The sequence below is a fragment of the Brienomyrus brachyistius genome, chromosome 2, assembly GCF_023856365.1.
Source record: "Brienomyrus brachyistius isolate T26 chromosome 2, BBRACH_0.4, whole genome shotgun sequence".
In the NCBI taxonomy this organism is placed as follows: domain Eukaryota; kingdom Metazoa; phylum Chordata; class Actinopteri; order Osteoglossiformes; family Mormyridae; genus Brienomyrus; species Brienomyrus brachyistius.
In genome coordinates, this window is record NC_064534.1 from 23,490,027 (window position 1) to 23,513,108 (window position 23,082).

Below are 23,082 nucleotides of genomic sequence, written 5' to 3' on the forward strand. Positions count from 1 at the left end.
CTTGGCTCCAGACAAAAGAGTAATCAAGGAAAAAAGTTTTATGAAAGGTACAAAATCAAAAGTATATCCATCCATCCATTTTCTGAAACCGCTCATCCTATTCAGGGTTATGATTATTATGGTGTTCCCGGTTTTCATGCATGCAACAAGCTTAGCTAGACCTGAAGTGAACCTGTAAACTCACCACCCAAAAAGTTAAATACTTAACTAATTATTTTCTCCTCCAGTGCCAGCCTTGATTATAAAATTACACTTAATCACGTCTCACTCACCTACAGTCTCTCAACGTATAGAGCAGGGCTGGGAAACCTTATCCATGAAGAGTTTTTGGGATGATCTTTCAATCAGCCAATAACAGAGGGTCCCCAGGACTGCAGGTGAGAACCACTGCTTTATTATTGGCTGATTGAGAACATGAGATTTGGTAATATATTTTAAAAATTGATCTCTGGATTTCATGAATCGATATCGAGATATGCAAATGAATATCGATTTGAAATAGGAAATAATGTAGTATTATGCAAATGAAGCAATCTCAAAATCAGTTTCATGGATTTATGTTGGGTCATTAGCCTTCCACAAAGCAGGATTTCTAGCTTACTCATATAACTTGTTAGATTTAAGGTAGTCTGGGCAAAACTGACTTTATCTTTGTTCTCTTACATTTACCTCAGGCTACCTTAAATCCAACAAATTATCTGGCTAAGCAAGAATTCCTGCTTTGTGGAATACCCTCTTACACACACAGGCTAAATAAATTGTGGCGGCGGCATGGTGGTGCAGTGGTTAGCACTGTTGCCTCACACCTCTGGGACCCGGGTTCGAGTCTCCGCCTGGATCACATGTGTGTGGAGTTTGCATGTTCTCCCCATGTCGTCGTGGGGTATCCTCCGGGTACTCCGGTTTCCCCCCACAGTCCAAAGACATGCTGAGGTTAGTTAGGCTTGCTAAATTGCCCGTAGAAGTGCTTGTGTGCGTGAATGGTGTGTGAGTGTGCCCTGCATTGGGCTGGCCCCCCATCCTGGGTTGTTCCCTGCCTCATGCCCATTGCTTCTGGGATAGGCTCCAGACCCCCTTATCCCAGTAGGATAAGGAGTTTGGAAAATGGATGGATGATGTAGATGGTGACTACCATCTACAGAGAAACTGAAAAAAACAAAATGAGCAAGGGGCAATCATTCAAAACAGCTACAAATGTGGTATTCAAAAAATATTTTTAAAGCCAGTGTGTATTCATTCGGAGGATGTAGGATTACATTTTCAGTTAGTTCAGGACTATTTGCTTCTCCATCCAATCACTGTAGAGGATGGAGAACCACAGATAATAACTGGATAGAACCGATGCTTTGTCTGAAGCTCAGTAAAAGAAACATCCAAGTTATTGCCTGCAATAAGAGAACCAAAACATGACTGCATGGATCAATGCTGCAATTCATAGTGGCACAAGGTGGGAGAAAATTATTTATATCCAGGGAACAAACACCATTTGATCCGAGTTAAGAGAAGCCAGTAACTGTTTATGGACTTTTTTTCTTCCTCCCAAACCACAATTATTCTGGCTGCTGGTTTGAATAGGCCTCCATCTTCGCTTTTTGTTTTTATTGTTTTTTTAAATGCCCCCCATTTTTTTACTTTATGTGTATCCCCTTTTCTTTAAGTAGCACTTGTTGTATCATTGGAAAATTCTTCAAACTGAAATGTTTAGAAGCTTAGAATTAATAGTCATGGAGTTGTCTCCCCTGGGGACGGCACTGCAGGTTCGGATGCTGTGCTGGTGAGAGGAAGGTTACCATTTCAAATCCCACGGTCAGAGTGATGTCAATGCTGGACCTGCAGCAAGGCCCTTAACCTGAATTGCTCACAGGCTTGTCTGACGCAGCTTTCTAAAATCTGCAGTGCTTAGCATTAAAGTATCTATTAAATAATCATCTCCTCTTTTGCCACTTCCTCTGGTTCCTCCATCCTGGCCTTCTGAGTATGAGTATGTCACTAAGCATTGGTGGCTACCTGGAGGGGTGACCAATAGGAATTCATCATAGTTATAGGCAAAAGACTGTAACGAAAGAATAGCCACATCACAAGTATTGTTTTGAGCTCTATTTAGTCAAAGTGTAATGGATAAAGTATAAAGTATTTTATCTGATATTTTATTGGGAAGCCTGCACCAGTAACATTGCTTTCTGGGGTTTAAATATATTGCCTCTGTACTGACAGAAACCCTGATAGATCTAGAGAAATTCCTGGGCTTATGTGCATGATATAGAGTAGATAGTTGGGAGATAAGGCATCACTGTTATGACTTGCCTTTTAGCTCCAGATAAATCCAGTGGCACAATATTTTGCTCACGTTTATGCACATGCCATAGTGAAGGAAGTTCTGAGTAGGCTTACTCAGAGTAGGCTTAGATTTGTGATTAGTGAGTCTATCATATACTATTACACTTGCCTTTGGGGCTGTTGTCATTATTCTACTAAAAGCAATTTTTTTAAATAATTGAACGATATGGACAATATAATCGCAAAGACATGGCTTTTCACTATTTTAGGTTCTGTTGGCCTAGTGAGTATGCTGGATGTGTGTTTCAATTGGATTCCGCAAATATATATAGATACTACCATTATCTAAATTGCACAAGACCAAATATGTTTGTGAACAATCATTTTTAGTCATGTTTCAGTTCTTATATTGGGGGTGCACACTGAGTCAATGAAGAAGTACTGTTCCCTCACCTCTGCAGGGCTGGGGGGGGGGGGTGGGTTTCTGTTCCCTCTCTCGGCTTTGTGTGTGTGGAATGTGCACATGGGTTTCTTCCAGATATTCTGGTTTCCACACACAACCCAATGATGATTTAAGTTTGCTGGTGTTTCTAAATTGCCCATAGTGTGTAAGTGTTTGTCACTGTGTGTTTTGTGACGGACTGATATCCAATCCAGGGTGTCTTGTGCCCTCTGTTCCTGGTGACAGGCTATAAACTTGCCATAACTATATTGGATGAGTGATTATGAAGGACAGATGGATGACAGTAATGAATTAAAAACGGGTAGGAACCAGGTAATCAATGATAATTTTTAAAATTAGGGATATGTTAAAAATAAATAGATAAAATTTTATTATCCTCAGTGACTGTGCATGAGACAGTTCCTCACACTGAGAGAACTGGTCAAACCAGTTTTATTGGTTAGATAATCACAGAGATCAAATGCAGTCAGTGCTTTGGAATGAAGTACAACTGTCTGTCGTCAGGGGAGAATGACCAGCAAAGGGGATGTGGCTGCAGTGCAGGTGCTGTATCAGTGCCCAGCCTTATAATGACCAAATAAATCATTTTGGCTATTATAGTTTCAAAGTAAGGTGTTTTCTTCTGTAGCTACCACAGTTTGCATTCGCAATAAGAATTAGTGCATGATCATTGAATTTTATCATTTCTGCTGAACTGTTTGTGCAATATTTAAGGCTCAGCTGAAAAAAAAAACAATAATAACTCACCAAAAATGTAAACAAAAATTTGTGTGGATAATTTCTCAGCTGGTGCTTAAACCCTTGATTTAAAACTCCTCAAATAAGTGCAATGTGGATAAACAAAGATCTCTGTCATGTTTTGCAGTGTATTATGCCATTCAGAACGTATGATGGTGGTGTCACGGTGCCAATGTAAGTATGTACCTGCATCTGTCATTCAGTGCTATTTTGCACAACCACTTAAGACTGGATCACAGTGAGCCTGAAGTTTATAATAGGAAGTACAGGACAAGAAGAAAAGATGTTTCCTAGCATAAGAGACACCCATACATTTTCCAAACCGGTTATCCTACTGGGTTGCGGGGGGTGGGTCCGGAGCCTATCCCGGAAGCAATGGGCACGAGGCAGGGAACAACCCAGGATGGGGGGCCAGCCCATCGCAGGGCACACTCACACACCATTCACTTTCACACACACACCTACGGGCAATTTAGCAACTCCAATTAGCCTCAGCATGTGTTTGGACTGTGGGGGGAAACCGGAGTACCCGGAGGAAACCCCACAACGACATAGGGAGAACATGCAAACTCCGCACACATGTGACCCAGGCGAGACGCAAACCCCGGGCCCCAGAGGTGTGGCAACATTAATTAGCAACAGTACTAATTACTGCACCACCATGCCGCCCCCAAGAGACATCCAATGTATGTTATACTAAAAATATGGAGAGGTTCTTACCCCCATTAATACCACATAAGAACCTTCACGACAGGGAACTATGTTGTGAGTGAACGTGTCAATGAACCCTGGGATGTGAGGAACCTGAGACAGGATGGCAACTTCCCATGTTGGTGAGAGACAAAGCAATTGCCCAGCTCCCCAGTAAGTTTTAGTTCAGTCACTCCTGCAGCCAATTCCGTAACACATTCGTGACCCCCACTGCCACACACCCTACCCCCGCCCCCTCCATAATCATAACTCACTAATAGTATCTGTATACAAATCATAAATTTGCCGAGTACAGGGGGGCACACAGACCCCAGTAGATGCAGCAGAGACCAGCAATCCAGTTTGATCCTGAGATGATTGTGCCTGTCTGTGTTCTGCCTCCCAAATTGAAGTTGGCTGCTACATCGGCGATGACGACAGTGGGACAGTCCTCACCCATTCAACACATATGCTGGTTTAACCTTTCTGTTGTTGAGTCTTAACCCAGACATTGGCTAAGCATAATCTGAATTTACCCTCTCCCTCCTTTATTTTTATGTATGTACCCTGTACATATGTTTGGGTATGTGTATATATATAATGGTATATATTACATTGTGGGGACATTTTTCTAGTCCCCACAAGGGGAAGCTCAATTTTATAAAGCTGTGTGACTGCAATAAAAAAAACAAAAATAGTTAAAAGTCTTGCATTTTGGTTGGATACTTTATGGTTAAGGTCAGGTAATGTCATAATTGGGATTAGGGTTCTGCCCATAGAAATGAATGGAGAGTCCTTACAAAGATATATGTGGTGTATTCATCTTGAAATCTTGAAAGAAGTTACAACTACATCATGCAGAACCTTCAGTTAAAAAGTTGGCACACATGCAGGGGTGTGACACAAGGAAATCTTCTTGAATGGAAAGTGGTTTACTTAATTTATGCTGGGTCACAAGTTAAGGTCATACTTTTCAGTTCTGAAAAAGCTTTGTGGTCATATACAAAATTTCCAGATCCAAGTGCAATCAAAAGGTTCATAATTAGAACCATATAATTTTGGGGACACTGTGATATTAAGAATGGTAGTTTGGTTTCCCTAGCAAAACTAACTTCATGAGTGGTAGACCATAATATTGGGTTTTACTTCAGTTCGTGCAGAAGGGGAACCAGAAACTATGCTCGACAGAAAGATAGTCGATAATTTAGTTTCAAGAATCTTGAAAATGATCTTAGAGAAGAAGATTAATACTTCTTATTTTGTAATTTTCCTTATTCTCAAGCCTTCTACTGCATTTAATTGGGACCATTTTTCTGCAACATCCTTGGAAAACAATGCTGCTGTGCTTTACTGTTACTTAATTTGGTGTGTGTGTGTGTGTTTGTGTGTGTATAATACACAAATAATATATGTACTTTAATATTTAAAACCATTGCTTTGCATGGTTACTGCTCTAATCTAGGACAACCAGATATAATGCTTTATTCATATAAACACATCCTAGTCTTTATAATTTTGCATTGACAAATTTGTCAGTAAAGCAGTTTGTTAAGGCCATCTTATGTGATCATCTGATTGCATAAATATCAAAATCTGGCTCCACCTTTATGCATACAGTGTCATACCCGGCTCGTACAATCCTCGTGTGTGCCACGCCCCCTGATTATCCACGTGTGCTTCCCTGATCGTACCCAGCTGTGTCTGATTATGGTAGCCCGGTCTTGTGTATTTCAGTCCGTGTCTTGCCTTGGTTCCCGGTCCGTCATTGATGTTAGTCAGTGTCTGATGTTTCCTGCCCTGAGTCCATTAATAAATCCCCGTTATCCCCGTTCATCGCTGTGCTTGCCTGCTTCTTGCCCGCTTGCCTGCCCGGCGCCTGTGCGCTTACCCGTTTCCCCGCACGGATCGTGACATACAGCGCCCTCCACAGTTATTGGCACCCCGGTAAACATGTGTACTTAAGCTTATAATGAATGCTGTTTACGACCAGTGTTATCCGCTCGCAAGGTCAATCGTGGAGAAAAATTCCACACCACTGAAAGCATCCAGACTTTCGTCAATGTGCGGGAGTGGAAACGCATCACTCCTGGTCTTACAGTTCAGCCTCCTGCAGTCTACGTATAGTCTTAGACTTCCATCGAACTTATGTACCAAAATAAATGATGAAGCATAGAGGCTCGAACTTTCCTGAATCACTTCCTTCTTCAGCAGCTCAGAAATACTCCCTTGTACTGATTAGGTGGTATGCGCAGGTACGGTTGGAAGACGGGTGGCTCGTCCACCAAAGGGATCTCATGCTTTACCTGGTCAGTGTATCCCAGATCCTCATCATGTGTTGCAAACACGTCCGCATACTTCATGAGAAGCGCCCCTAGTTCTGCTTGCTGTTCTGGCGTACCTCGGACGTGTAGTTGGCTTACTAAGCTCTGTAGGTCTTTGTCAGACCCAGGACTCTATTTCCAGTTAAAAGTAACTTCTTTGTGGTTTGTAGAAATACGCTGAAACTTCACCTCATAGGGGTCACCCTTAATACACTGACACTGCCTAAGAATACCAAGCTTAGCCTTAGGGGACAACCAAATATCCTCCTGCAAGAGATTAATTACTTGGACTGGAAACGCAGGACTAGTAATCGTTATAATGGTGGGAACAACCATCAACCCATCCTTTTCCTGTAGAACCCTTGCTCCTATCACCCGCTCCACCTCCTCTATAAACTCATCTATAGTGTAAATATCTGTCCCTGCTTCACCACTACAAGGTACAATCTGTTTTTCTCTTGGGACGTAAACAATTGACCATGTTTGCACATCACCCAGATTAGCAATATGTGACATTACAGCATCTTGCTTTCTACACAGTTCCAAAATCTGTATCTGCACCTGCACCAGATGGTGATGTTACTGCCATCATCATACTGGGGAGCAGCCAGGCCATCTTCAGCACGGCTGGCTCCTGCCCTAGGAGCAGCCGCAGCCTCCTCTTCTGACATTCTGAAATGCTCTTCTCGGTGTCCTTGTTGCAGCGGGATAGCCGTCACCACCAGCTGCAAAGTCTCCCCATACAGCAGTCTCTAAGAGAGCAATGTCAGGTGGTTCCCTGTTCTAGCAATCCACAGCGATGATGCAGACACCCCTCTCTTCCCTGAAACACCAACTGCAGGCTACACACAGCCACTCCAGGGACCCCACATTGCGGTCACCACACCCTCTGATACAGGAACTGGGCCATTCTTCGCCACTACCGCTGTCCAGATATCCACCATCTGTAATCGACGACAATGTCAAAACTCAGCATGAGTACCGCACCAAAGTGGAATCCCAGTTTAACTGCATGTGACAGGCGCATTGGATGTGGTGGGGAATTCAGATGGTAACGGATTATAAACTGCAGATGCACGGATTCACTGCTACTCGTGTGTCACTCCTTGATGAACCTGTTTTATGCATGCTTTGAGCTCACATACCCAGATCCACCAGCGCAAGCCCCCACAGGGGACCTTTAACAGAATCAACACCCACAAAGCTGCCAGTTTGGATGGAAACTCAGATCGTGTTTGTCTGCTGTCTTCACAGACATATTTAACACCTCTTTGTAGAGCTCAACTGTCCCCATCTAATTCAAAAACACCACCAATGTTCCAATCCCCAAAAAAACAAAGCCTTAATGACTACCGTCCTGTAACCCTAACCTCCATTTCAATGAAGTGCTTTGAGAGGCTGGTGCTGGGACACATTAAGCACTCCATTCCAGACAGTTTGGACCCACTGGAGTTCACATACTGCCACAATAGATCCACTAAAGATGCCATTTCACACACAATTCACACCACCCTGGCTCATCTGGAAAATAAAAACTGCTATGCCAGGCTGTTATTTGTGGATTACAGCTCTGTATTTAACATGGCCATTCCGTCCAAGTTGATCCAGAAGCTGTTGGGTCTGGGACAAAGGTGCTACTCTATACTGTACAAGCGGATCTTGGACTTCCTCACCAACAGACCACAGCATGTGGTTCCATAAAACATGATCCTCAATACTGGCACTCCATAGGGAAGCGTTCCGAGTCCACTGCTGTACTTCTTGTTCACACATGACTGAGTGGCCAGACACAGCTCCAGCACCATCATTAAGTTTGCTGACGACACCACCATTGTGGGCCTGACCACTGATAATGACAAGATGGCCTACAGAGACGAGGTGAGACTACTGGCAGAGTGGTGTCAGGAGAACAATCTCTCTCTACATGTCAGCAAAACTAAGGGGCTGATCATAAATGTTAGGAAACAAGATGGGGATCATGCCCCCATCTACATTGAAGTTGAATCTGTGGAGTTGGTCAGCAGCTTCAGGTTCCTTGGAGTCATGCTCAGCAATTTCAAGTGGACAGAGTATACAGTAGCTGTCACCAAAAAAGCCCTCCAAAATGCCTTCACTTCCTCAGGTGTTTATGGAAAACCCAGATGTCCACGACAGTCCTCACCAGTTCCAACAGGTGTGCTATGGAATCCATACTCATAGGGTGTATAAAGTCCTGGTACGGCAGTGTCTCCACACACAAGACAGTTGTACAATGTACAATAATAATAATGCTTATAATGTGCAATATATGCTAACAGTATGTTCAACAAACTTATGTGCAAAATTGCTAAGACACAATACCCATGCTACAAGCAGTTTAAAAACACTTGATGGACACTCTGTCAGTAGTATACAGTATTTGGTAGATGTTTATTGTCTGTCGTTTGTTTAATGTTAATTAATAAAAAGTTGAACTGCAATGGTAATTGTTCATTGTCTAGTCTCTGAAGGAAGCATTCAAGTGAGAGTTTCATAGTACTCTGTACACTATAGTTTCAACAAAAGTCAATAATCCTTGAATCCAATGTGTATTTTACTTATAGGACCAGCATATAAGTACATGGTTCTTGTTAAAACTGGCCATCAGATCGATCATTTCCTTTTTCAGAAGATAAAAAATTATATTGTTATCCCACTAATAGGAGCTGGCAATGAACAATGAACCAGCTCACTGGCTACTGTACAGAAGGCATTTTGAAGAGCCATTAAGAGGTGAGTCAAATAACTGCATGTCAAAGTTAGCTCAGCTGGGGGAATTAGCTCAAGTGGTAGAGCACTTGCTTTGCATGTGAGAGGTAGTGGGATCAATACCCACATTCTCCAATCATTTAGCTGCTGGGCCTATACAACACCCCAGAACAGCTGTAATTCACCAGACATCAAGGAGACGTTGTCCACCACAGCCACCTTAAGATTAGCTCAGCAGGGGGAATTAGCTCAAGTGGTAGAGCGCTCGCTTTGCATATGAGAGGTAGTGGGATCGATACCCACATTCTCCAATCATTTAGCTGCTAGGCCTGAACAACACCCCAGAACACCCGTAATTCACCAGACATCAAGGAGGTGTTGTCCACCACAGCCACCTTAATATCTTCCCTTGGTATCAGCAACTCTGAGCTTTGCACAATCAAACTACGTTCAAGGAAACCCCCGCAAGAACAGCTACCACTAGATATTCAAAATAAAGCAGTAGCCATTTCCTGGGACATTTCCATGATATATTAAATGCTAAGGGAAGTTGCGATGGTGTAGTGCATGCAACACCTTCATTTATGTATCTGTCAATGCTCGTAACCTGTTAGTTGATGAGTCTTAAACATAAAAAGAACGAACCAGCTTTCTGGCTAATGTACAGAAGGCATTTTGAAGAGCCTTTAATAGGTGAGTCAAATAACTGCATGTCAAGATTAGCTCAGCAGGGGGAATTAGCTCAAGTGGTAGAGCGCTCGCTTTGCATGTGAGAGGTAGTGGGATCGATACCCACATTCTCCAATCATTTAGCTGCTGGGCCTAAACAACACCCAATAACACCCATAATTCACCAGACATCAAGGAGGCATTGTCCACCACAGCCACCATAAGATTAGCTCAGCAAGGGGAATTAGCTCAAGTGGTAGAGCGCTCGCTTTGCAGGTAAGAGGTAATGGGATTGATACCCACATTCTCCAATCATATAGCTGCTGGGCCTAAACACCACCCAAAAACACCCGTAATTCACCAGACATCAAGGAGGTGTTGTCCACCACAGCTGACTTAATATCTTCCCTTGGTATCAGGAACTCTGAGCTTTGCACAATCATCCTACGTTCAAGGAAACTCCCCCAAGAACAGCCACCACTAGATATTCAAAATAAAGCAGTAGCCATATCCTGGCACATTTCCATGATATATTAAATGCTAAGGGAACTTGTGATGGTGTATTGCATGCAACACCTTCATTTATGTATCTGTCAATGCTCGTAACCTGTTAGTTGATGAGTCTTAAACATAAAAAGAACGAACCAGCTCTCTGGCTAATGTACAGAAGGCATTTCGGAGAGCCATTAACAGGTGAGTCAAATAACTGCATGTCAAGATTAGCTCCGCAGGGGGAATTAGCTCAGGTGGTAGAGTGCTCGCTTTGCATGTGAGAGATAGTGGGATCGATACCCACATTCTCCAATCATTTAGCTGCTAGGCCTAAACAACACCCAATAACACCCATAATTCACCAGACATCAAAGAGGCATTGTCCACCACAGCCACCTTAAGATTAGCTCAGCAGGGGGAATTAGCTCAAGAAGTAGAGCGCTCGCTTTGCATGTGAGAGGTAGTGGGATCGATACCCACATTCTCCAATCATTTAGCTGCTGGGCCTAAACAACACCCAATAACACCCATAATTCACCAGACATCAAAGAGGCATTGTCCACCACAGCCACCTTAAGATTAGCTCAGCAGGGCGAATTAGCTCAAGTGGTAGAGCGCTCACTTTGCATGTGTGAGGTAGTGGGATCGATACCCACATTCTCCAATCATTTAGCTGCTGGGCCTAAACAACACCCCAGAACAGCCATAATTCACCAGACATCAAGGAGGTGTTGTCCACCACAGCCACCTTAATATCTTCCCTTGGTATCAGCAACTCTGAGCTTTGCACAATCATCCTACGTTCAAGGAAACTCCCCCAAGAACAGCCACCACTAGATATTCAAAATAAAGCAGTAGCCATATCCTGGCACATTTCCATGATATATTAAATGCTAAGGGAACTTGCGATGGTGTATTGCATGCAACACCTTCATTTATGTATCTGTCAATGCTCGTAACCTGTTAGTTGATGAGTCTTAAACATAAAAAGAACGAACCAGCTCTCTGGCTAATGTACAGAAGGCATTTCGGAGAGCCATTAACAGGTGAGTCAAATAACTGCATGTCAAGATTAGCTCCGCAGGGGGAATTAGCTCAGGTGGTAGAGTGCTCGCTTTGCATGTGAGAGATAGTGGGATCGATACCCACATTCTCCAATCATTTAGCTGCTGGGCCTAAACAACACCCAATAACACCCATAATTCACCAGACATCAAAGAGGCATTGTCCACCACAGCCACCTTAAGATTAGCTCAGCAGGGGGAATTAGCTCAAGAAGTAGAGCGCTCGCTTTGCATGTGAGAGGTAGTGGGATCGATACCCACATTCTCCAATCATTTAGCTGCTGGGCCTAAACAACACCCAATAACACCCATAATTCACCAGACATCAAAGAGGCATTGTCCACCACAGCCACCTTAAGATTAGCTCAGCAGGGCGAATTAGCTCAAGTGGTAGAGCGCTCACTTTGCATGTGTGAGGTAGTGGGATCGATACCCACATTCTCCAATCATTTAGCTGCTGGGCCTAAACAACACCCCAGAACAGCCATAATTCACCAGACAACAAGGAGGTGTTGTCCACCACAGCCACCTTAATATCTTCCCTTGGTATCAGCAACTCTGAGCTTTGCACAATCATCCTACGTTCAAGGAAACTCCCCCAAGAACAGCCACCACTAGATATTCAAAATAAAGCAGTAGCCATATCCTGGCACATTTCCATGATATATTAAATGCTAAGGGAACTTGCGATGGTGTATTGCATGCAACACCTTCATTTATGTATCTGTCAATGCTCGTAACCTGTTAGTTGATGAGTCTTAAACATAAAAAGAACGAACCAGCTCTCTGGCTAATGTACAGAAGGCATTTCGGAGAGCCATTAACAGGTGAGTCAAATAACTGCATGTCAAGATTAGCTCCGCAGGGGGAATTAGCTCAAGTGGTAGAGTGCTCGCTTTGCATGTGAGAGGTAGTGGAATCGATACCCACATTCTCCAATCATTTAGCTGCTGGGCCTAAACAACACCCAATAACACCCATAGTTCACCAGACATCAAAGAGGCATTGTCCACCACAGCCACCTTAAGATTAGCTCAGCAGGGGGAATTAGCTCAAGAAGTAGAGCGCTCGCTTTGCATGTGAGAGGTAGTGGGATCGATACCCACATTCTCCAATCATTTAGCTGCTGGGCCTAAACAACACCCAATAGCACCCATAATTCACCAGACATCAAAGAGGCATTGTCCACCACACCCACCTTAAGATTAGCTCAGCTGGGGGAATTAGCTCAAGTGGTAGAGCGCTCGCTTTGCATGTGAGAGGTAGTGGGATCGATACCCACATTCTCCAATCATTTAGCTGCTGGGCCTAAACAACACCCCAGAACAGCCATAATTCACCAGACATCAAGGAGGTGTTGTCCACCACAGCCACCTTAATATCTTCCCTTGGTATCAGCAACTCTGAGCTTTGCACAATCATCCTACGTTCAAGGAAACTCCCCCAAGAACAGCCACCACTAGATATTCAAAATAAAGCAGTAGCCATATCCTGGCACATTTCCATGATATATTAAATGCTAAGGGAACTTGCGATGGTGTATTGCATGCAACACCTTCATTTATGTATCTGTCAATGCTCGTAACCTGTTAGTTGATGAGTCTTAAACATAAAAAGAACGAACCAGCTCTCTGGCTAATGTACAGAAGGCATTTCGGAGAGCCATTAACAGGTGAGTCAAATAACTGCATGTCAAGATTAGCTCCGCAGGGGGAATTAGCTCAAGTGGTAGAGTGCTCGCTTTGCATGTGAGAGGTAGTGGGATCGATACCCACATTCTCCAATCATTTAGCTGGTGGGCCTAAACAACACCCAATAACCCCCATAATTCACCAGACATCAAAGAGGCATTGTCCACCACAGCCACCTTAAGATTAGCTCAGCAGGGGGAATTAGCTCAAGAAGTAGAGCGCTCGCTTTGCATGTGAGAGGTAGTGGGATCGATACCCACATTCTCCAATCATTTAGCTGCTGGGCCTAAACAACACCCAATAACCCCCATAATTCACCAGACATCAAAGAGGCATTGTCCACCACAGCCACCTTAAGATTAGCTCAGCAGGGCGAATTAGCTCAAGTGGTAGAGCGCTCGCTTTGCATGTGTGAGGTAGTGGGATCGATACCCACATTCTCCAATCATTTAGCTGCTGGGCCTAAACAACACCCCAGAACAGCCATAATTCACCAGACATCAAGGAGGTGTTGTCCACCACAGCCACCTTAATATCTTCCCTTGGTATCAGCAACTCTGAGCTTTGCACAATCATCCTACGTTCAAGGAAACTCCTCCAAGAACAGCCACCACTAGATATTCAAAATAAAGCAGTAGCCATATCCTGGCACATTTCCATGATATATTAAATGCTAAGGGAACTTGCGATGGTGTATTGCATGCAACACCTTCATTTATGTATCTGTCAATGCTCGTAACCTGTTAGTTGATGAGTCTTAAACATAAATAGAACGAACCAGCTCTCTGGCTAATGTACAGAAGGCATTTCGGAGAGCCATTAACAGGTGAGTCAAATAACTGCATGTCAAGAATAGCTCAGAAGGGGGAATTAGCTCAAGTGGTAGAGTGCTCACTTTGCATGTGAGAGGTAGTGGGATCGATACCCACATTCTCCAATCATTTAGCTGCTGGGCCTAAACAACACCCAATAGCACCCATAATTCACCAGACATCAAAGAGGCATTGTCCACCACACCCACCTTAAGATTAGCTCAGCAGGGGGAATTAGCTCAAGAAGTAGAGCGCTCGCTTTGTATGTGAGAGGTAGTGGGATCGATACCCACATTCTCCAATCATTTAGCTGCTGGGCCTAAACAACACCCAATCACACCCATAATTCACCAGACATCAAAGAGGCATTGTCCACCACAGCCACCTTAAGATTAGCTCAGCAGGGCGAATTAGCTCAAGTGGTAGAGCGCTCACTTTGCATGTGTGAGGTAGTGGGATCGATACCCACATTCTCCAATTATTTAGCTGCTGGGCCTAAACAACACCCCAGAACAGCCATAATTCACCAGACATCAAGGAGGTGTTGTCCACCACAGCCACCTTAATATCTTCCCTTGGTATCAGCAACTCTGAGCTTTGCACAATCATACTACGTTCAAGGAAACTCCTCCAAGAACAGCCACCACTAGATATTCAAAATAAAGCAGTAGCCATTTCCTGGGACATTTCCATGATATATTAAATGCTAAGGGAACTTGCGATGGTGTATTGCATGCAACACCTTCATTTATGTATCTGTCAATGCTCGTAACCTGTTAGTTGATGAGTCTTAAACATAAAAAGAACAAACCAGCTCTCTGGCTAATGTACAGAAGGAATTTTGAAGATCCTTTAACAGGTGAGTCAAATAACTGCATGTCAAGATTAACTCAACAGGGGGAATTAGCTCAAGTGGTAGAGTGCTCGCTTTGCATGTGAGAGGTAGTGGGATCGATACCCACATTCTCCAATCATTTAGCTGCTGGGCCTAAACAAGACCCCAGAACAGCCATAATTCACCAGACATCAAGGAGGCGTTGTCCACCACAGCCACCTTAAGATTAGCTCAGCAGAGGGAATTAGCTCAAGTGGTAGAGTGCTCGCTTTGCATGTGAGAGGTAGTGGGATCGATACCCACATTCTCCAATCATTTAGCTGCTGGGCCTAAACAACACCCCAGAACAGCCATAATTCACCAGACATCAAGGAGGCATTGTCCACCACAGCCACCTTAAGATTAGCTCAGCAGGGGGAATTAGCTCAAGTGGTAGAGCGCTCGCTTTGCATGTGGGAGGTAGTGGAATCGATACCCACATTCTCCAATCATTTAGCTGCTGGGCCTAAACAACACCCCAGAACACCCATAATTCACCAGACATCAAGGAGGTGTTGTCCACCACAGCCATCTAAAAATCCTCCCTTGGTATCAGCAACTCTGAGCTTTGCACAATCATACTACGTTCAAGGAAACTCCCCCGAGAACAGCTACCACTAGATATTCAAAATAAAGCAGTAGCCATTTCCTGGGACATTTCCATGATATATTAAATGCTATGGGAACTTGCGATGATGTAGTGCATGCAACACCTTCATTTATGTATCTGTCAATGCTCGTAACCTGTTAGTTGATGAGTCTTAAACATAAAAAGAACGAACCAGCTTACTGGCTAATGTACAGAAGACATTTTGAAGAGCCTTTAACAGGTGAGTCAAATAACTGCATGTCAAGATTAGCTCAGCAGGGGGAATTAGCTCAAGTGGAAGAGCACTCGCTTTGCATGTGAGAGGAAGTGGGATCGATACCCACATTCTCTAATCATTTAGCTGCTGGGCCTAAACAACACCCCAGAACAACCATAATTCACCAGACATCAAGGAGGCGTTGTCCACCACACCCACCTTAAGATTAGCTCAGCTGGGGGAATTAGCTCAAGTGGTAGAGCGCTCGCTTTGCATGTGAGAGGTAGTGGGATCGATACCCACATTCTCCAATCATTTAGCTGCTGGGCCTAAACAAGACCCCAGAACAGCCATAATTCACCAGACATCAAGGAGGCGTTGTCCACCACAGCCACCTTAAGATTAGCTCAGCAGGGGGAATTAGCTCAAGTGGTAGAGCGCTCGCTTTGCATGTGTGAGGTAGTGGGATCAATACCCACATTATCCAATCATTTAGCTGCTGGGCCTAAACAACACCCCAGAACAGCCATAATTCACCAGACATCAAGGAGGCGTTGTCCACCACAGCCACCTTAAGATTAGCTCAGCATGGGGAATTAGCTCAAATGTTAGAGCGCTCGCTTTGCATGTGAGAGGTAGTGGGATCGATACCCACATTCTCCAATCATTTAGCTGCTGGGCCTAAACAACACCCCAGAACAGCCATAATGCACCAGACATCAAGGACGCGTTGTCCACCACAGCCACCTTAAGATTAGCTCAGCAGGGGGAATAAGCTCAAGTGGTAGAGCGCTCGCTTTGCATGTGAGAGGTAGTGGGATCGATACCCACATTCTCCAATCATTTAGCTGCTGGGCCTAAAGAAGACCCCAGAACAGCCATAATTCACCAGACATCAAGGAGGCGTTGTCCACCACAGCCACCTTAAGATTAGCTCAGCAGGGGGAATTAGCTCAAGTGGTAGAGCGCTCGCTTTGCATGTGAGAGGTAGTGCGATCGATACCCACATTCTCCTATCATTTAGCTGCTGGGCCTAAACAACACCCCAGAACAGCCATAATTCACCAGACATCAAGGAGGCGTTGTCCACCACAGCCACCTTAAGATTAGCTCAGCAGGGGGAATTAGCTCAAGTGGTAGAGCGCTCGCTTTGCATGTGAGAGGTAGTGGGATCGATACCCACATTCTCCAATCATTTAGCTGCTAGGCCTAAACAACACCTCAGAACACCCATAATTCACCAGACATCAAGGAGGCGTTGTCCAACACAGCCAGCTTAAGAATAGCTCAGCAGGGGGAATTAGCTCAAGTGGTAGAGCGCTCGCTTTGCATGTGAGAGGTAGTGGGATCGATACCCACATTCTCCAATCATTTAGCTGCTGGGCCTAAACAACACCCCAGAACAGCCATAATTCACCAGACATCAAGGAGGCGTTGTCCACCACAGCCACCTTAATATTAGCTTAGCAGGGGGAATTAGCTCAAGTGGTAGAGCGCTCGCTTTGCATGTGAGAGGTAGTGGGATCGATACCCACATTCTCCAATCATTTAGCTGCTGGGCCTAAACAACACCCCAGAACACCCGTAATTCACCAGACATCAAGGAGGTGTTGTCCACCACAGCCACCTTAATATCTTCCCTTGGTATCAGCAACTCTGAGCTTTGCACAATCACACTACGTTCAAGGAAACTCCCCCAAGAACAGCTACCACTAGATATTCAAAATAAAGCAGTAGCTATTTCCTGGCACATTTCCATGATATATTAAATGCTAAGGGAACTTGCGATGGTGTATTGCATGCAACACCTTCATTTATGTATCTGTCAATGCTCGTAACCTGTTAGTTGATGAGTCTTAAACATAAAAAGAACGAACCAGCTCTCTGGCTAATGTACAGAAGGCATTTCGGAGAGCCATTAACAGGTGAGTCAAATAACTGCATGTCAAGATTAGCTCAGCAGGGGGAATTAGCTCAAGTGGTAGAGCGCTTGCTTTGCATGTGAGAGGTAGTGGGATCGATACCCACATTCTCCAATCATTTAGCTGCTGGGCCTAAAGAACACCCCAGAACAGTCATAATTCACCAGACATCAAGGAGGCGTTGTCCACCACAGCCACCTTAAGATTAGTTCAGCAGGGGGAATTAGCTCAAGTGGTAGAGCGCTCGCTTTGCATGTGAGAGGTAGTGGGATCGATACCCACATTCTTCAATCATTTAGCTGCTGGGCCTAAACAACACCCCAGAACAGCCATAATTCACCAGACATCAAGGACGCGTTGTCCACCACAGCCACCTTAAGATTAGCTCAGCAGGGGGAATTAGCTCAAGTGGTAGAGCGCTCGCTTTGCATGTGAGAGGTAGTGGGATCGATACCCACATTCTCCAATCATTTAGCTGCTGGGCCTAAACAAGACCCCAGAACAGCCATAATTCACCAGACATCAAGGAGGCGTTGTCCACCACAGCCACCTTAAGATTAGCTCAGCAGGGGGAATTAGCTCAAGTGGTAGAGCGCTCGCTTTGCATGTGAGAGGTAGTGGGATCGATAACCACATTCTCCAATCATTTAGCTGCTGGGCCTAAACAACACCCCAGAACACCCGTAATTCACCAGACATCAAGGAGGCGTTGTCCACCACAGCCACCTTAAGATTAGCTCAGCAGGGGGAATTAGCTCAAGTGGTAGAGCGCTCGCTTTGCATGTGAGAGGTAGTGGGATCGATACCCACATTCTCCAATCATTTAGCTGCTGGGCCTAAACAACACCCCAGAGCAGCCATAATTCACCAGACATCAAGGAGGCGTTGTCCACCACAGCCACCTTAAGATTAGCTCAGCGGGGGGAATTAGCTCAAGTGGTAGAGCGCTCGCTTTGCATGTGAGAGGTAGTGGGATCGATACCCACATTCTCTAATCATTTAGCTGCTGGGCCTAAACAACACCCCAGAGCAGCCATAATTCACCAGACATCAAGGAGGCGTTGTCCACCACAGCCACCTTAAGATTAGCTCAGCAGGGGGAATTAGCTCAAGTGGTAGAGCGCTCGCTTTGCATGTGAGAGGTAGTGGGATCAATACCCACATTCTCCAATCATTTAGCTGCTAGGCCTAAACAACACGTCAGAACACCCATAATTCACCAGACATCAAGGAGGTGTTGTCCAACACAGCCATCTTAAAATCCTCCCTTGGTATCAGCAACTCTGAGCTTCGCACAATCACACTACGTTCAAGGAAACTCCCCCAAGAACAGCCACCACTAGATATTCAAAATAAAGCAGTAGCCATTTCCTGGGACATTTCCATGATATATTAAATGCTAAGGGAACTTGCGATGATGTAGTGCATGCAACACCTTCATTTATGTATCTGTCAATGCTCGTAACCTATTAGTTGATGAGTCTTAAACATAAAAAGAACGAACCAGCTTTCTGGCTAATGTACAGAAGGCATTTTGAACAGCCTTTAATAGGTGAGTCAAATAACTGCATGTCAAGGTTAGCTCAGCAGGGGGAATTAGCTCAAGTGGAAGAGCGCTCGCTTTGCATGTGAGAGGTAGTGGGATCGATACCCACATTCTCCAATCATTTAGCTGCTGGGCCTAAACAACACCCCAGAACAGCCATAATTCACCAGACATCAAGGAGGTGTTGTCCACCACAGCCACCTTAAGATTAGCTCAGCAGGGGGAATTAGCTCAAGTGGTAGAGCGCTCGCTTTGCATGTGAGAGGTAGTGGGATCGATACCCACATTCTCCAATCATTTAGCTGCTGGGCCTAAACAAGACCCCAGAACAGCCATAATTCACCAGACATCAAGGAGGCGTTGTCCACCACAGCCACCTTAAGATTAGCTCAGCAGGGGGAATTAGCTCAAGTGGTAGAGCGCTCGCTTTGCATGTGAGAGGTAGTGGGATCGATACCCACGTTCTCCAATCATTTAGCTGCTGGGCCTAAACAACACCCCAGAACACCCGTAATTCACCAGACATCAAGGAGGTGTTGTCCACCACAGCCACCTTAATATCTTCCCTTGGTATCAGCAACTCTGAGCTTTGCACAATCACACTACGTTCAAGGAAACTCCCCCAAGAACAGCTACCACTAGATATTCTAAATAAAGCAGTAGCTATTTCCTGGCACATTTCCATGATATATTAAATGCTAAGGGAACTTGCAATGGTGTATTGCATGCAACACCTTCATTTATGTATCTGTCAATGCTCATAACCTGTTAGTTGATGAGTCTTAAACATAAAAAGAACGAACCAGCTCTCTGGCTAATGTACAGAAGGCATTTCGGAGAGCCATTAACAGGTGAGTCAAATAACTGCATGTCAAGATTAGCTCAGCAGGGGGAATTAGCTCAAGTGGTAGAGCGCTTGCTTTGCATGTGAGAGGTAGTGGGATCGATACCCACATTCTCCAATCATTTAGCTGCTGGGCCTAAACAACACCCCAGAACAGTCATAATTCACCAGACATCAAGGAGGCGTTGTCCACCACAGCCACCTTAAGATTAGCTCAGCAGAGGGAATTAGCTCAAGTGGTAGAGCGCTCGCTTTGCATGTGAGAGTTAGTGGGATCGATACCCACATTCTCCAATCATTTAGCTGCTTGGCCTAAACAACACCCCAGAACACCCGGAATTCACCAGACATCAAGGAGGTGTTGTCCACCACAGCCACCTTAATATCTTCCCTTGGTATCAGCAACTCTGAGCTTTGCACAATCACACTACGTTCAAGGAAACTCCCCCAAGAACAGCTACCACTAGATATTCAAAATAAAGCAGTAGCTATTTCCTGGCACATTTCCATGATATATTAAATGCTAAGGGAACTTGCGATGATGTAGTGCATGCAACACCTTCATTTATGTATCTGTCAATGCTCGTAACCTATTAGTTGATGAGTCTTAAACATAAAAAGAACGAACCAGCTTTCTGGCTAATGTACAGAAGGCATTTCGGAGAGCCATTAACAGGTGAGTCAAATAATTGCATGTCAAGATTAGCTCAGCAGGGGGAATTAGCTCAAGTGGTAGAGCGCTTGCTTTGCATATGAGAGGTAGTGGGATCGATACCCACATTCTCCAATCATTTAGCTGCTGGGCCTAAACAACACCCCAGAACAGCCATAATTCACCAGATATCAAGGAGGTGTTGTCCACCACAGCCACCTTAAGATTAGCTCAGCAGGGGGAATTAGCTCAAGTGGTAGAGCGCTTGCTTTGCATGCAAGAGGTAGTGGGATCGATACCCACATTCTCCAATCATTTAGCTGCTGGGCCTAAACAAGACCCCAGAACAGCCATAATTCACCAGACATCAAGGAGGCGTTGTCCACCACAGCCACCTTAAGATTAGCTCAGCAGGGGGAATTAGCTCAAGTGGTAGAGCGCTCGCTTTGCATGTGAGAGGTAGTGGGATCGATACCCACATTCTCCAATCATTTAGCTGCTGGGCCTAAACAACACCCCAGAACACCCGTAATTCACCAGACATCAAGGAGGTGTTGTCCACCACAGCCACCTTAATATCTTCCCTTGGTATCAGCAACTCTGAGCTTTGCACAATCACACTACGTTCAAGGAAACTCCCCCAAGAACAGCTACCACTAGATATTCTAAATAAAGCAGTAGCTATTTCCTGGCACATTTCCATGATATATTAAATGCTAAGGGAACTTGCGATGGTGTATTGCATGCAACACCTTCATTTATGTATCTGTCAATGCTCGTAACCTGTTAGTTGATGAGTCTTAAACATAAAAAGAACGAACCAGCTCTCTGGCTAATGTACAGAAGGCATTTCGGAGAGCCATTAACAGGTGAGTCAAATAACTGCATGTCAAGATTAGCTCAGCAGGGGGAATTAGCTCAAGTGGTAGAGCGCTCGCTTTGCATGTGAGAGGTAGTGGGATCGATACCCACATTCTCCAATCATTTAGCTGCTGGGCCTAAACAACACCCCAGAACAGTCATAATTCACCAGCCATCAAGGAGGCGTTGTCCACCACAGCCACCTTAAGATTAGCTCAGCAGAGGGAATTAGCTCAAGTGGTAGAGCGCTCGCTTTGCATGTGAAAGGTAGTGGGATCAATACCCACATTCGCCAATCATTTAGCTGCTGGGCCTAAACAACACCCCAGAACAGCCATAATTCACCAGACATCAAGGAGGCGTTGTCCACCACAGCCACCTTAAGATTAGCTCAGCAGGGGGAATTAGCTCAAGTGGTAGAGCGCTCGCTTTGCATGTGAGAGGTAGTGGGATCGATACCCACATTCTCCAATCATTTAGCTGCTAGGCCTAAACAACACCTCAGAACACCCATAATTCACCAGACATCAAGGAGGTGTTGTCCAACACAGCCATCTTAAAATCCTCCCTTAGTATCAGCAACTCTGAGCTTTGCACAATCATACTACGTTCAAGGAAACTCCCCCAAGAACAGCCACCACTAGATATTCAAAATGAAGCAGTAGCCATTTCCTGGGACATTTCCATGATATATTAAATGCTAAGGGAACTTGCGATGATGTAGTGCATGCAACACCTTCATTTATGTATCTGTCAATGCTCGTAACCTGTTAGTTGATGAGTCTTAAACATAAAAAGAACGAACCAGCTCTCTGGCTAATGTACAGAAGGCATTTCGGAGAGCCATTAACAGGTGAGTCAAATAACTGCATGTCAAGATTAGCTCAGCAGGGGGAATTAGCTCAAGTGGTAGAGCGCTTGCTTTGCATGTGAGAGGTAGTGGGATCGATACCCACATTCTCCAATCATTTAGCTGCTGGGCCTAAACAACACCCCAGAACAGTCATAATTCACCAGACATCAAGGAGGCGTTGTCCACCACAGCCACCTTAAGATTAGCTCAGCAGGGGGAATTAGCTCAAGTGGTAGAGCGCTCGCTTTGCATGTGAGAGGTAGTGAGATCGATACCCACATTCTCCAATCATTTAGCTGCTGGGCCTAAACAACACCCCAGAACACCCGTAATTCACCAGACATCAAGGAGGTGTTGTCCACCACAGCCACCTTAATATCTTCCCTTGGTATCAGCAACTCTGAGCTTTGCACAATCACACTACGTTCAAGGAAACTCCCCCAAGAACAGCTACCACTAGATATTCAAAATAAAGCAGTAGCTATTTCCTGGCACATTTCCATGATATATTAAATGCTAAGGGAACTTGCGATGGTGTATTGCATGCAACACCTTCATTTATGTATCTGTCAATGCTCGTAACCTGTTAGTTGATGAGTCTTAAACATAAAAAGAACGAACCAGCTCTCTGGCTAATGTACAGAAGGCATTTCGGAGAGCCATTAACAGGTGAGTCAAATAATTGCATGTCAAGATTAGCTCAGCAGGGGGAATTAGCTCAAGTGGTAGAGCGCTTGCTTTGCATGTGAGAGGTAGTGGGATCGATACCCACATTCTCCA

The 23,082-nt window shown here is 44.7% G+C and overlaps 17 non-coding genes across 17 annotated transcripts; all 17 read left to right on the plus strand.

Moving 5' to 3' along the window:
* Positions 1-9,947: 9,947 nt before the first annotated feature.
* Positions 9,948-10,020, plus strand: trnaa-ugc (transfer RNA alanine (anticodon UGC)). Its single transcript has one exon. It is a non-coding gene; the product is annotated as a tRNA-Ala (tRNA).
* A 2,638-nt stretch (positions 10,021-12,658) lies between these two features.
* trnaa-ugc (transfer RNA alanine (anticodon UGC)) lies at positions 12,659-12,731 on the plus strand. Its single transcript has one exon. It is a non-coding gene; the product is annotated as a tRNA-Ala (tRNA).
* Positions 12,732-13,151: 420 nt separating this feature from the next.
* trnaa-ugc (transfer RNA alanine (anticodon UGC)) lies at positions 13,152-13,224 on the plus strand. Its single transcript has one exon. It is a non-coding gene; the product is annotated as a tRNA-Ala (tRNA).
* Positions 13,225-14,841: 1,617 nt separating this feature from the next.
* trnaa-ugc (transfer RNA alanine (anticodon UGC)) lies at positions 14,842-14,914 on the plus strand. The gene has a single exon. It is a non-coding gene; the product is annotated as a tRNA-Ala (tRNA).
* Positions 14,915-15,862: 948 nt separating this feature from the next.
* trnaa-ugc (transfer RNA alanine (anticodon UGC)) lies at positions 15,863-15,935 on the plus strand. The gene has a single exon. It is a non-coding gene; the product is annotated as a tRNA-Ala (tRNA).
* An 807-nt stretch (positions 15,936-16,742) lies between these two features.
* Positions 16,743-16,815, plus strand: trnaa-ugc (transfer RNA alanine (anticodon UGC)). Its single transcript has one exon. It is a non-coding gene; the product is annotated as a tRNA-Ala (tRNA).
* Positions 16,816-16,918: 103 nt separating this feature from the next.
* trnaa-ugc (transfer RNA alanine (anticodon UGC)) lies at positions 16,919-16,991 on the plus strand. The gene has a single exon. It is a non-coding gene; the product is annotated as a tRNA-Ala (tRNA).
* Positions 16,992-17,094: 103 nt separating this feature from the next.
* trnaa-ugc (transfer RNA alanine (anticodon UGC)) lies at positions 17,095-17,167 on the plus strand. Its single transcript has one exon. It is a non-coding gene; the product is annotated as a tRNA-Ala (tRNA).
* Positions 17,168-17,763: 596 nt separating this feature from the next.
* trnaa-ugc (transfer RNA alanine (anticodon UGC)) lies at positions 17,764-17,836 on the plus strand. Its single transcript has one exon. It is a non-coding gene; the product is annotated as a tRNA-Ala (tRNA).
* Positions 17,837-17,939: 103 nt separating this feature from the next.
* On the plus strand, positions 17,940-18,012 carry trnaa-ugc (transfer RNA alanine (anticodon UGC)). The gene has a single exon. It is a non-coding gene; the product is annotated as a tRNA-Ala (tRNA).
* Positions 18,013-18,291: 279 nt separating this feature from the next.
* trnaa-ugc (transfer RNA alanine (anticodon UGC)) lies at positions 18,292-18,364 on the plus strand. The gene has a single exon. It is a non-coding gene; the product is annotated as a tRNA-Ala (tRNA).
* A 279-nt stretch (positions 18,365-18,643) lies between these two features.
* On the plus strand, positions 18,644-18,716 carry trnaa-ugc (transfer RNA alanine (anticodon UGC)). Its single transcript has one exon. It is a non-coding gene; the product is annotated as a tRNA-Ala (tRNA).
* Positions 18,717-19,312: 596 nt separating this feature from the next.
* Positions 19,313-19,385, plus strand: trnaa-ugc (transfer RNA alanine (anticodon UGC)). The gene has a single exon. It is a non-coding gene; the product is annotated as a tRNA-Ala (tRNA).
* Positions 19,386-20,826: 1,441 nt separating this feature from the next.
* trnaa-ugc (transfer RNA alanine (anticodon UGC)) lies at positions 20,827-20,899 on the plus strand. Its single transcript has one exon. It is a non-coding gene; the product is annotated as a tRNA-Ala (tRNA).
* Positions 20,900-21,002: 103 nt separating this feature from the next.
* On the plus strand, positions 21,003-21,075 carry trnaa-ugc (transfer RNA alanine (anticodon UGC)). Its single transcript has one exon. It is a non-coding gene; the product is annotated as a tRNA-Ala (tRNA).
* Positions 21,076-21,495: 420 nt separating this feature from the next.
* On the plus strand, positions 21,496-21,568 carry trnaa-ugc (transfer RNA alanine (anticodon UGC)). Its single transcript has one exon. It is a non-coding gene; the product is annotated as a tRNA-Ala (tRNA).
* Positions 21,569-21,847: 279 nt separating this feature from the next.
* Positions 21,848-21,920, plus strand: trnaa-ugc (transfer RNA alanine (anticodon UGC)). The gene has a single exon. It is a non-coding gene; the product is annotated as a tRNA-Ala (tRNA).
* Positions 21,921-23,082: the final 1,162 nt, after the last annotated feature.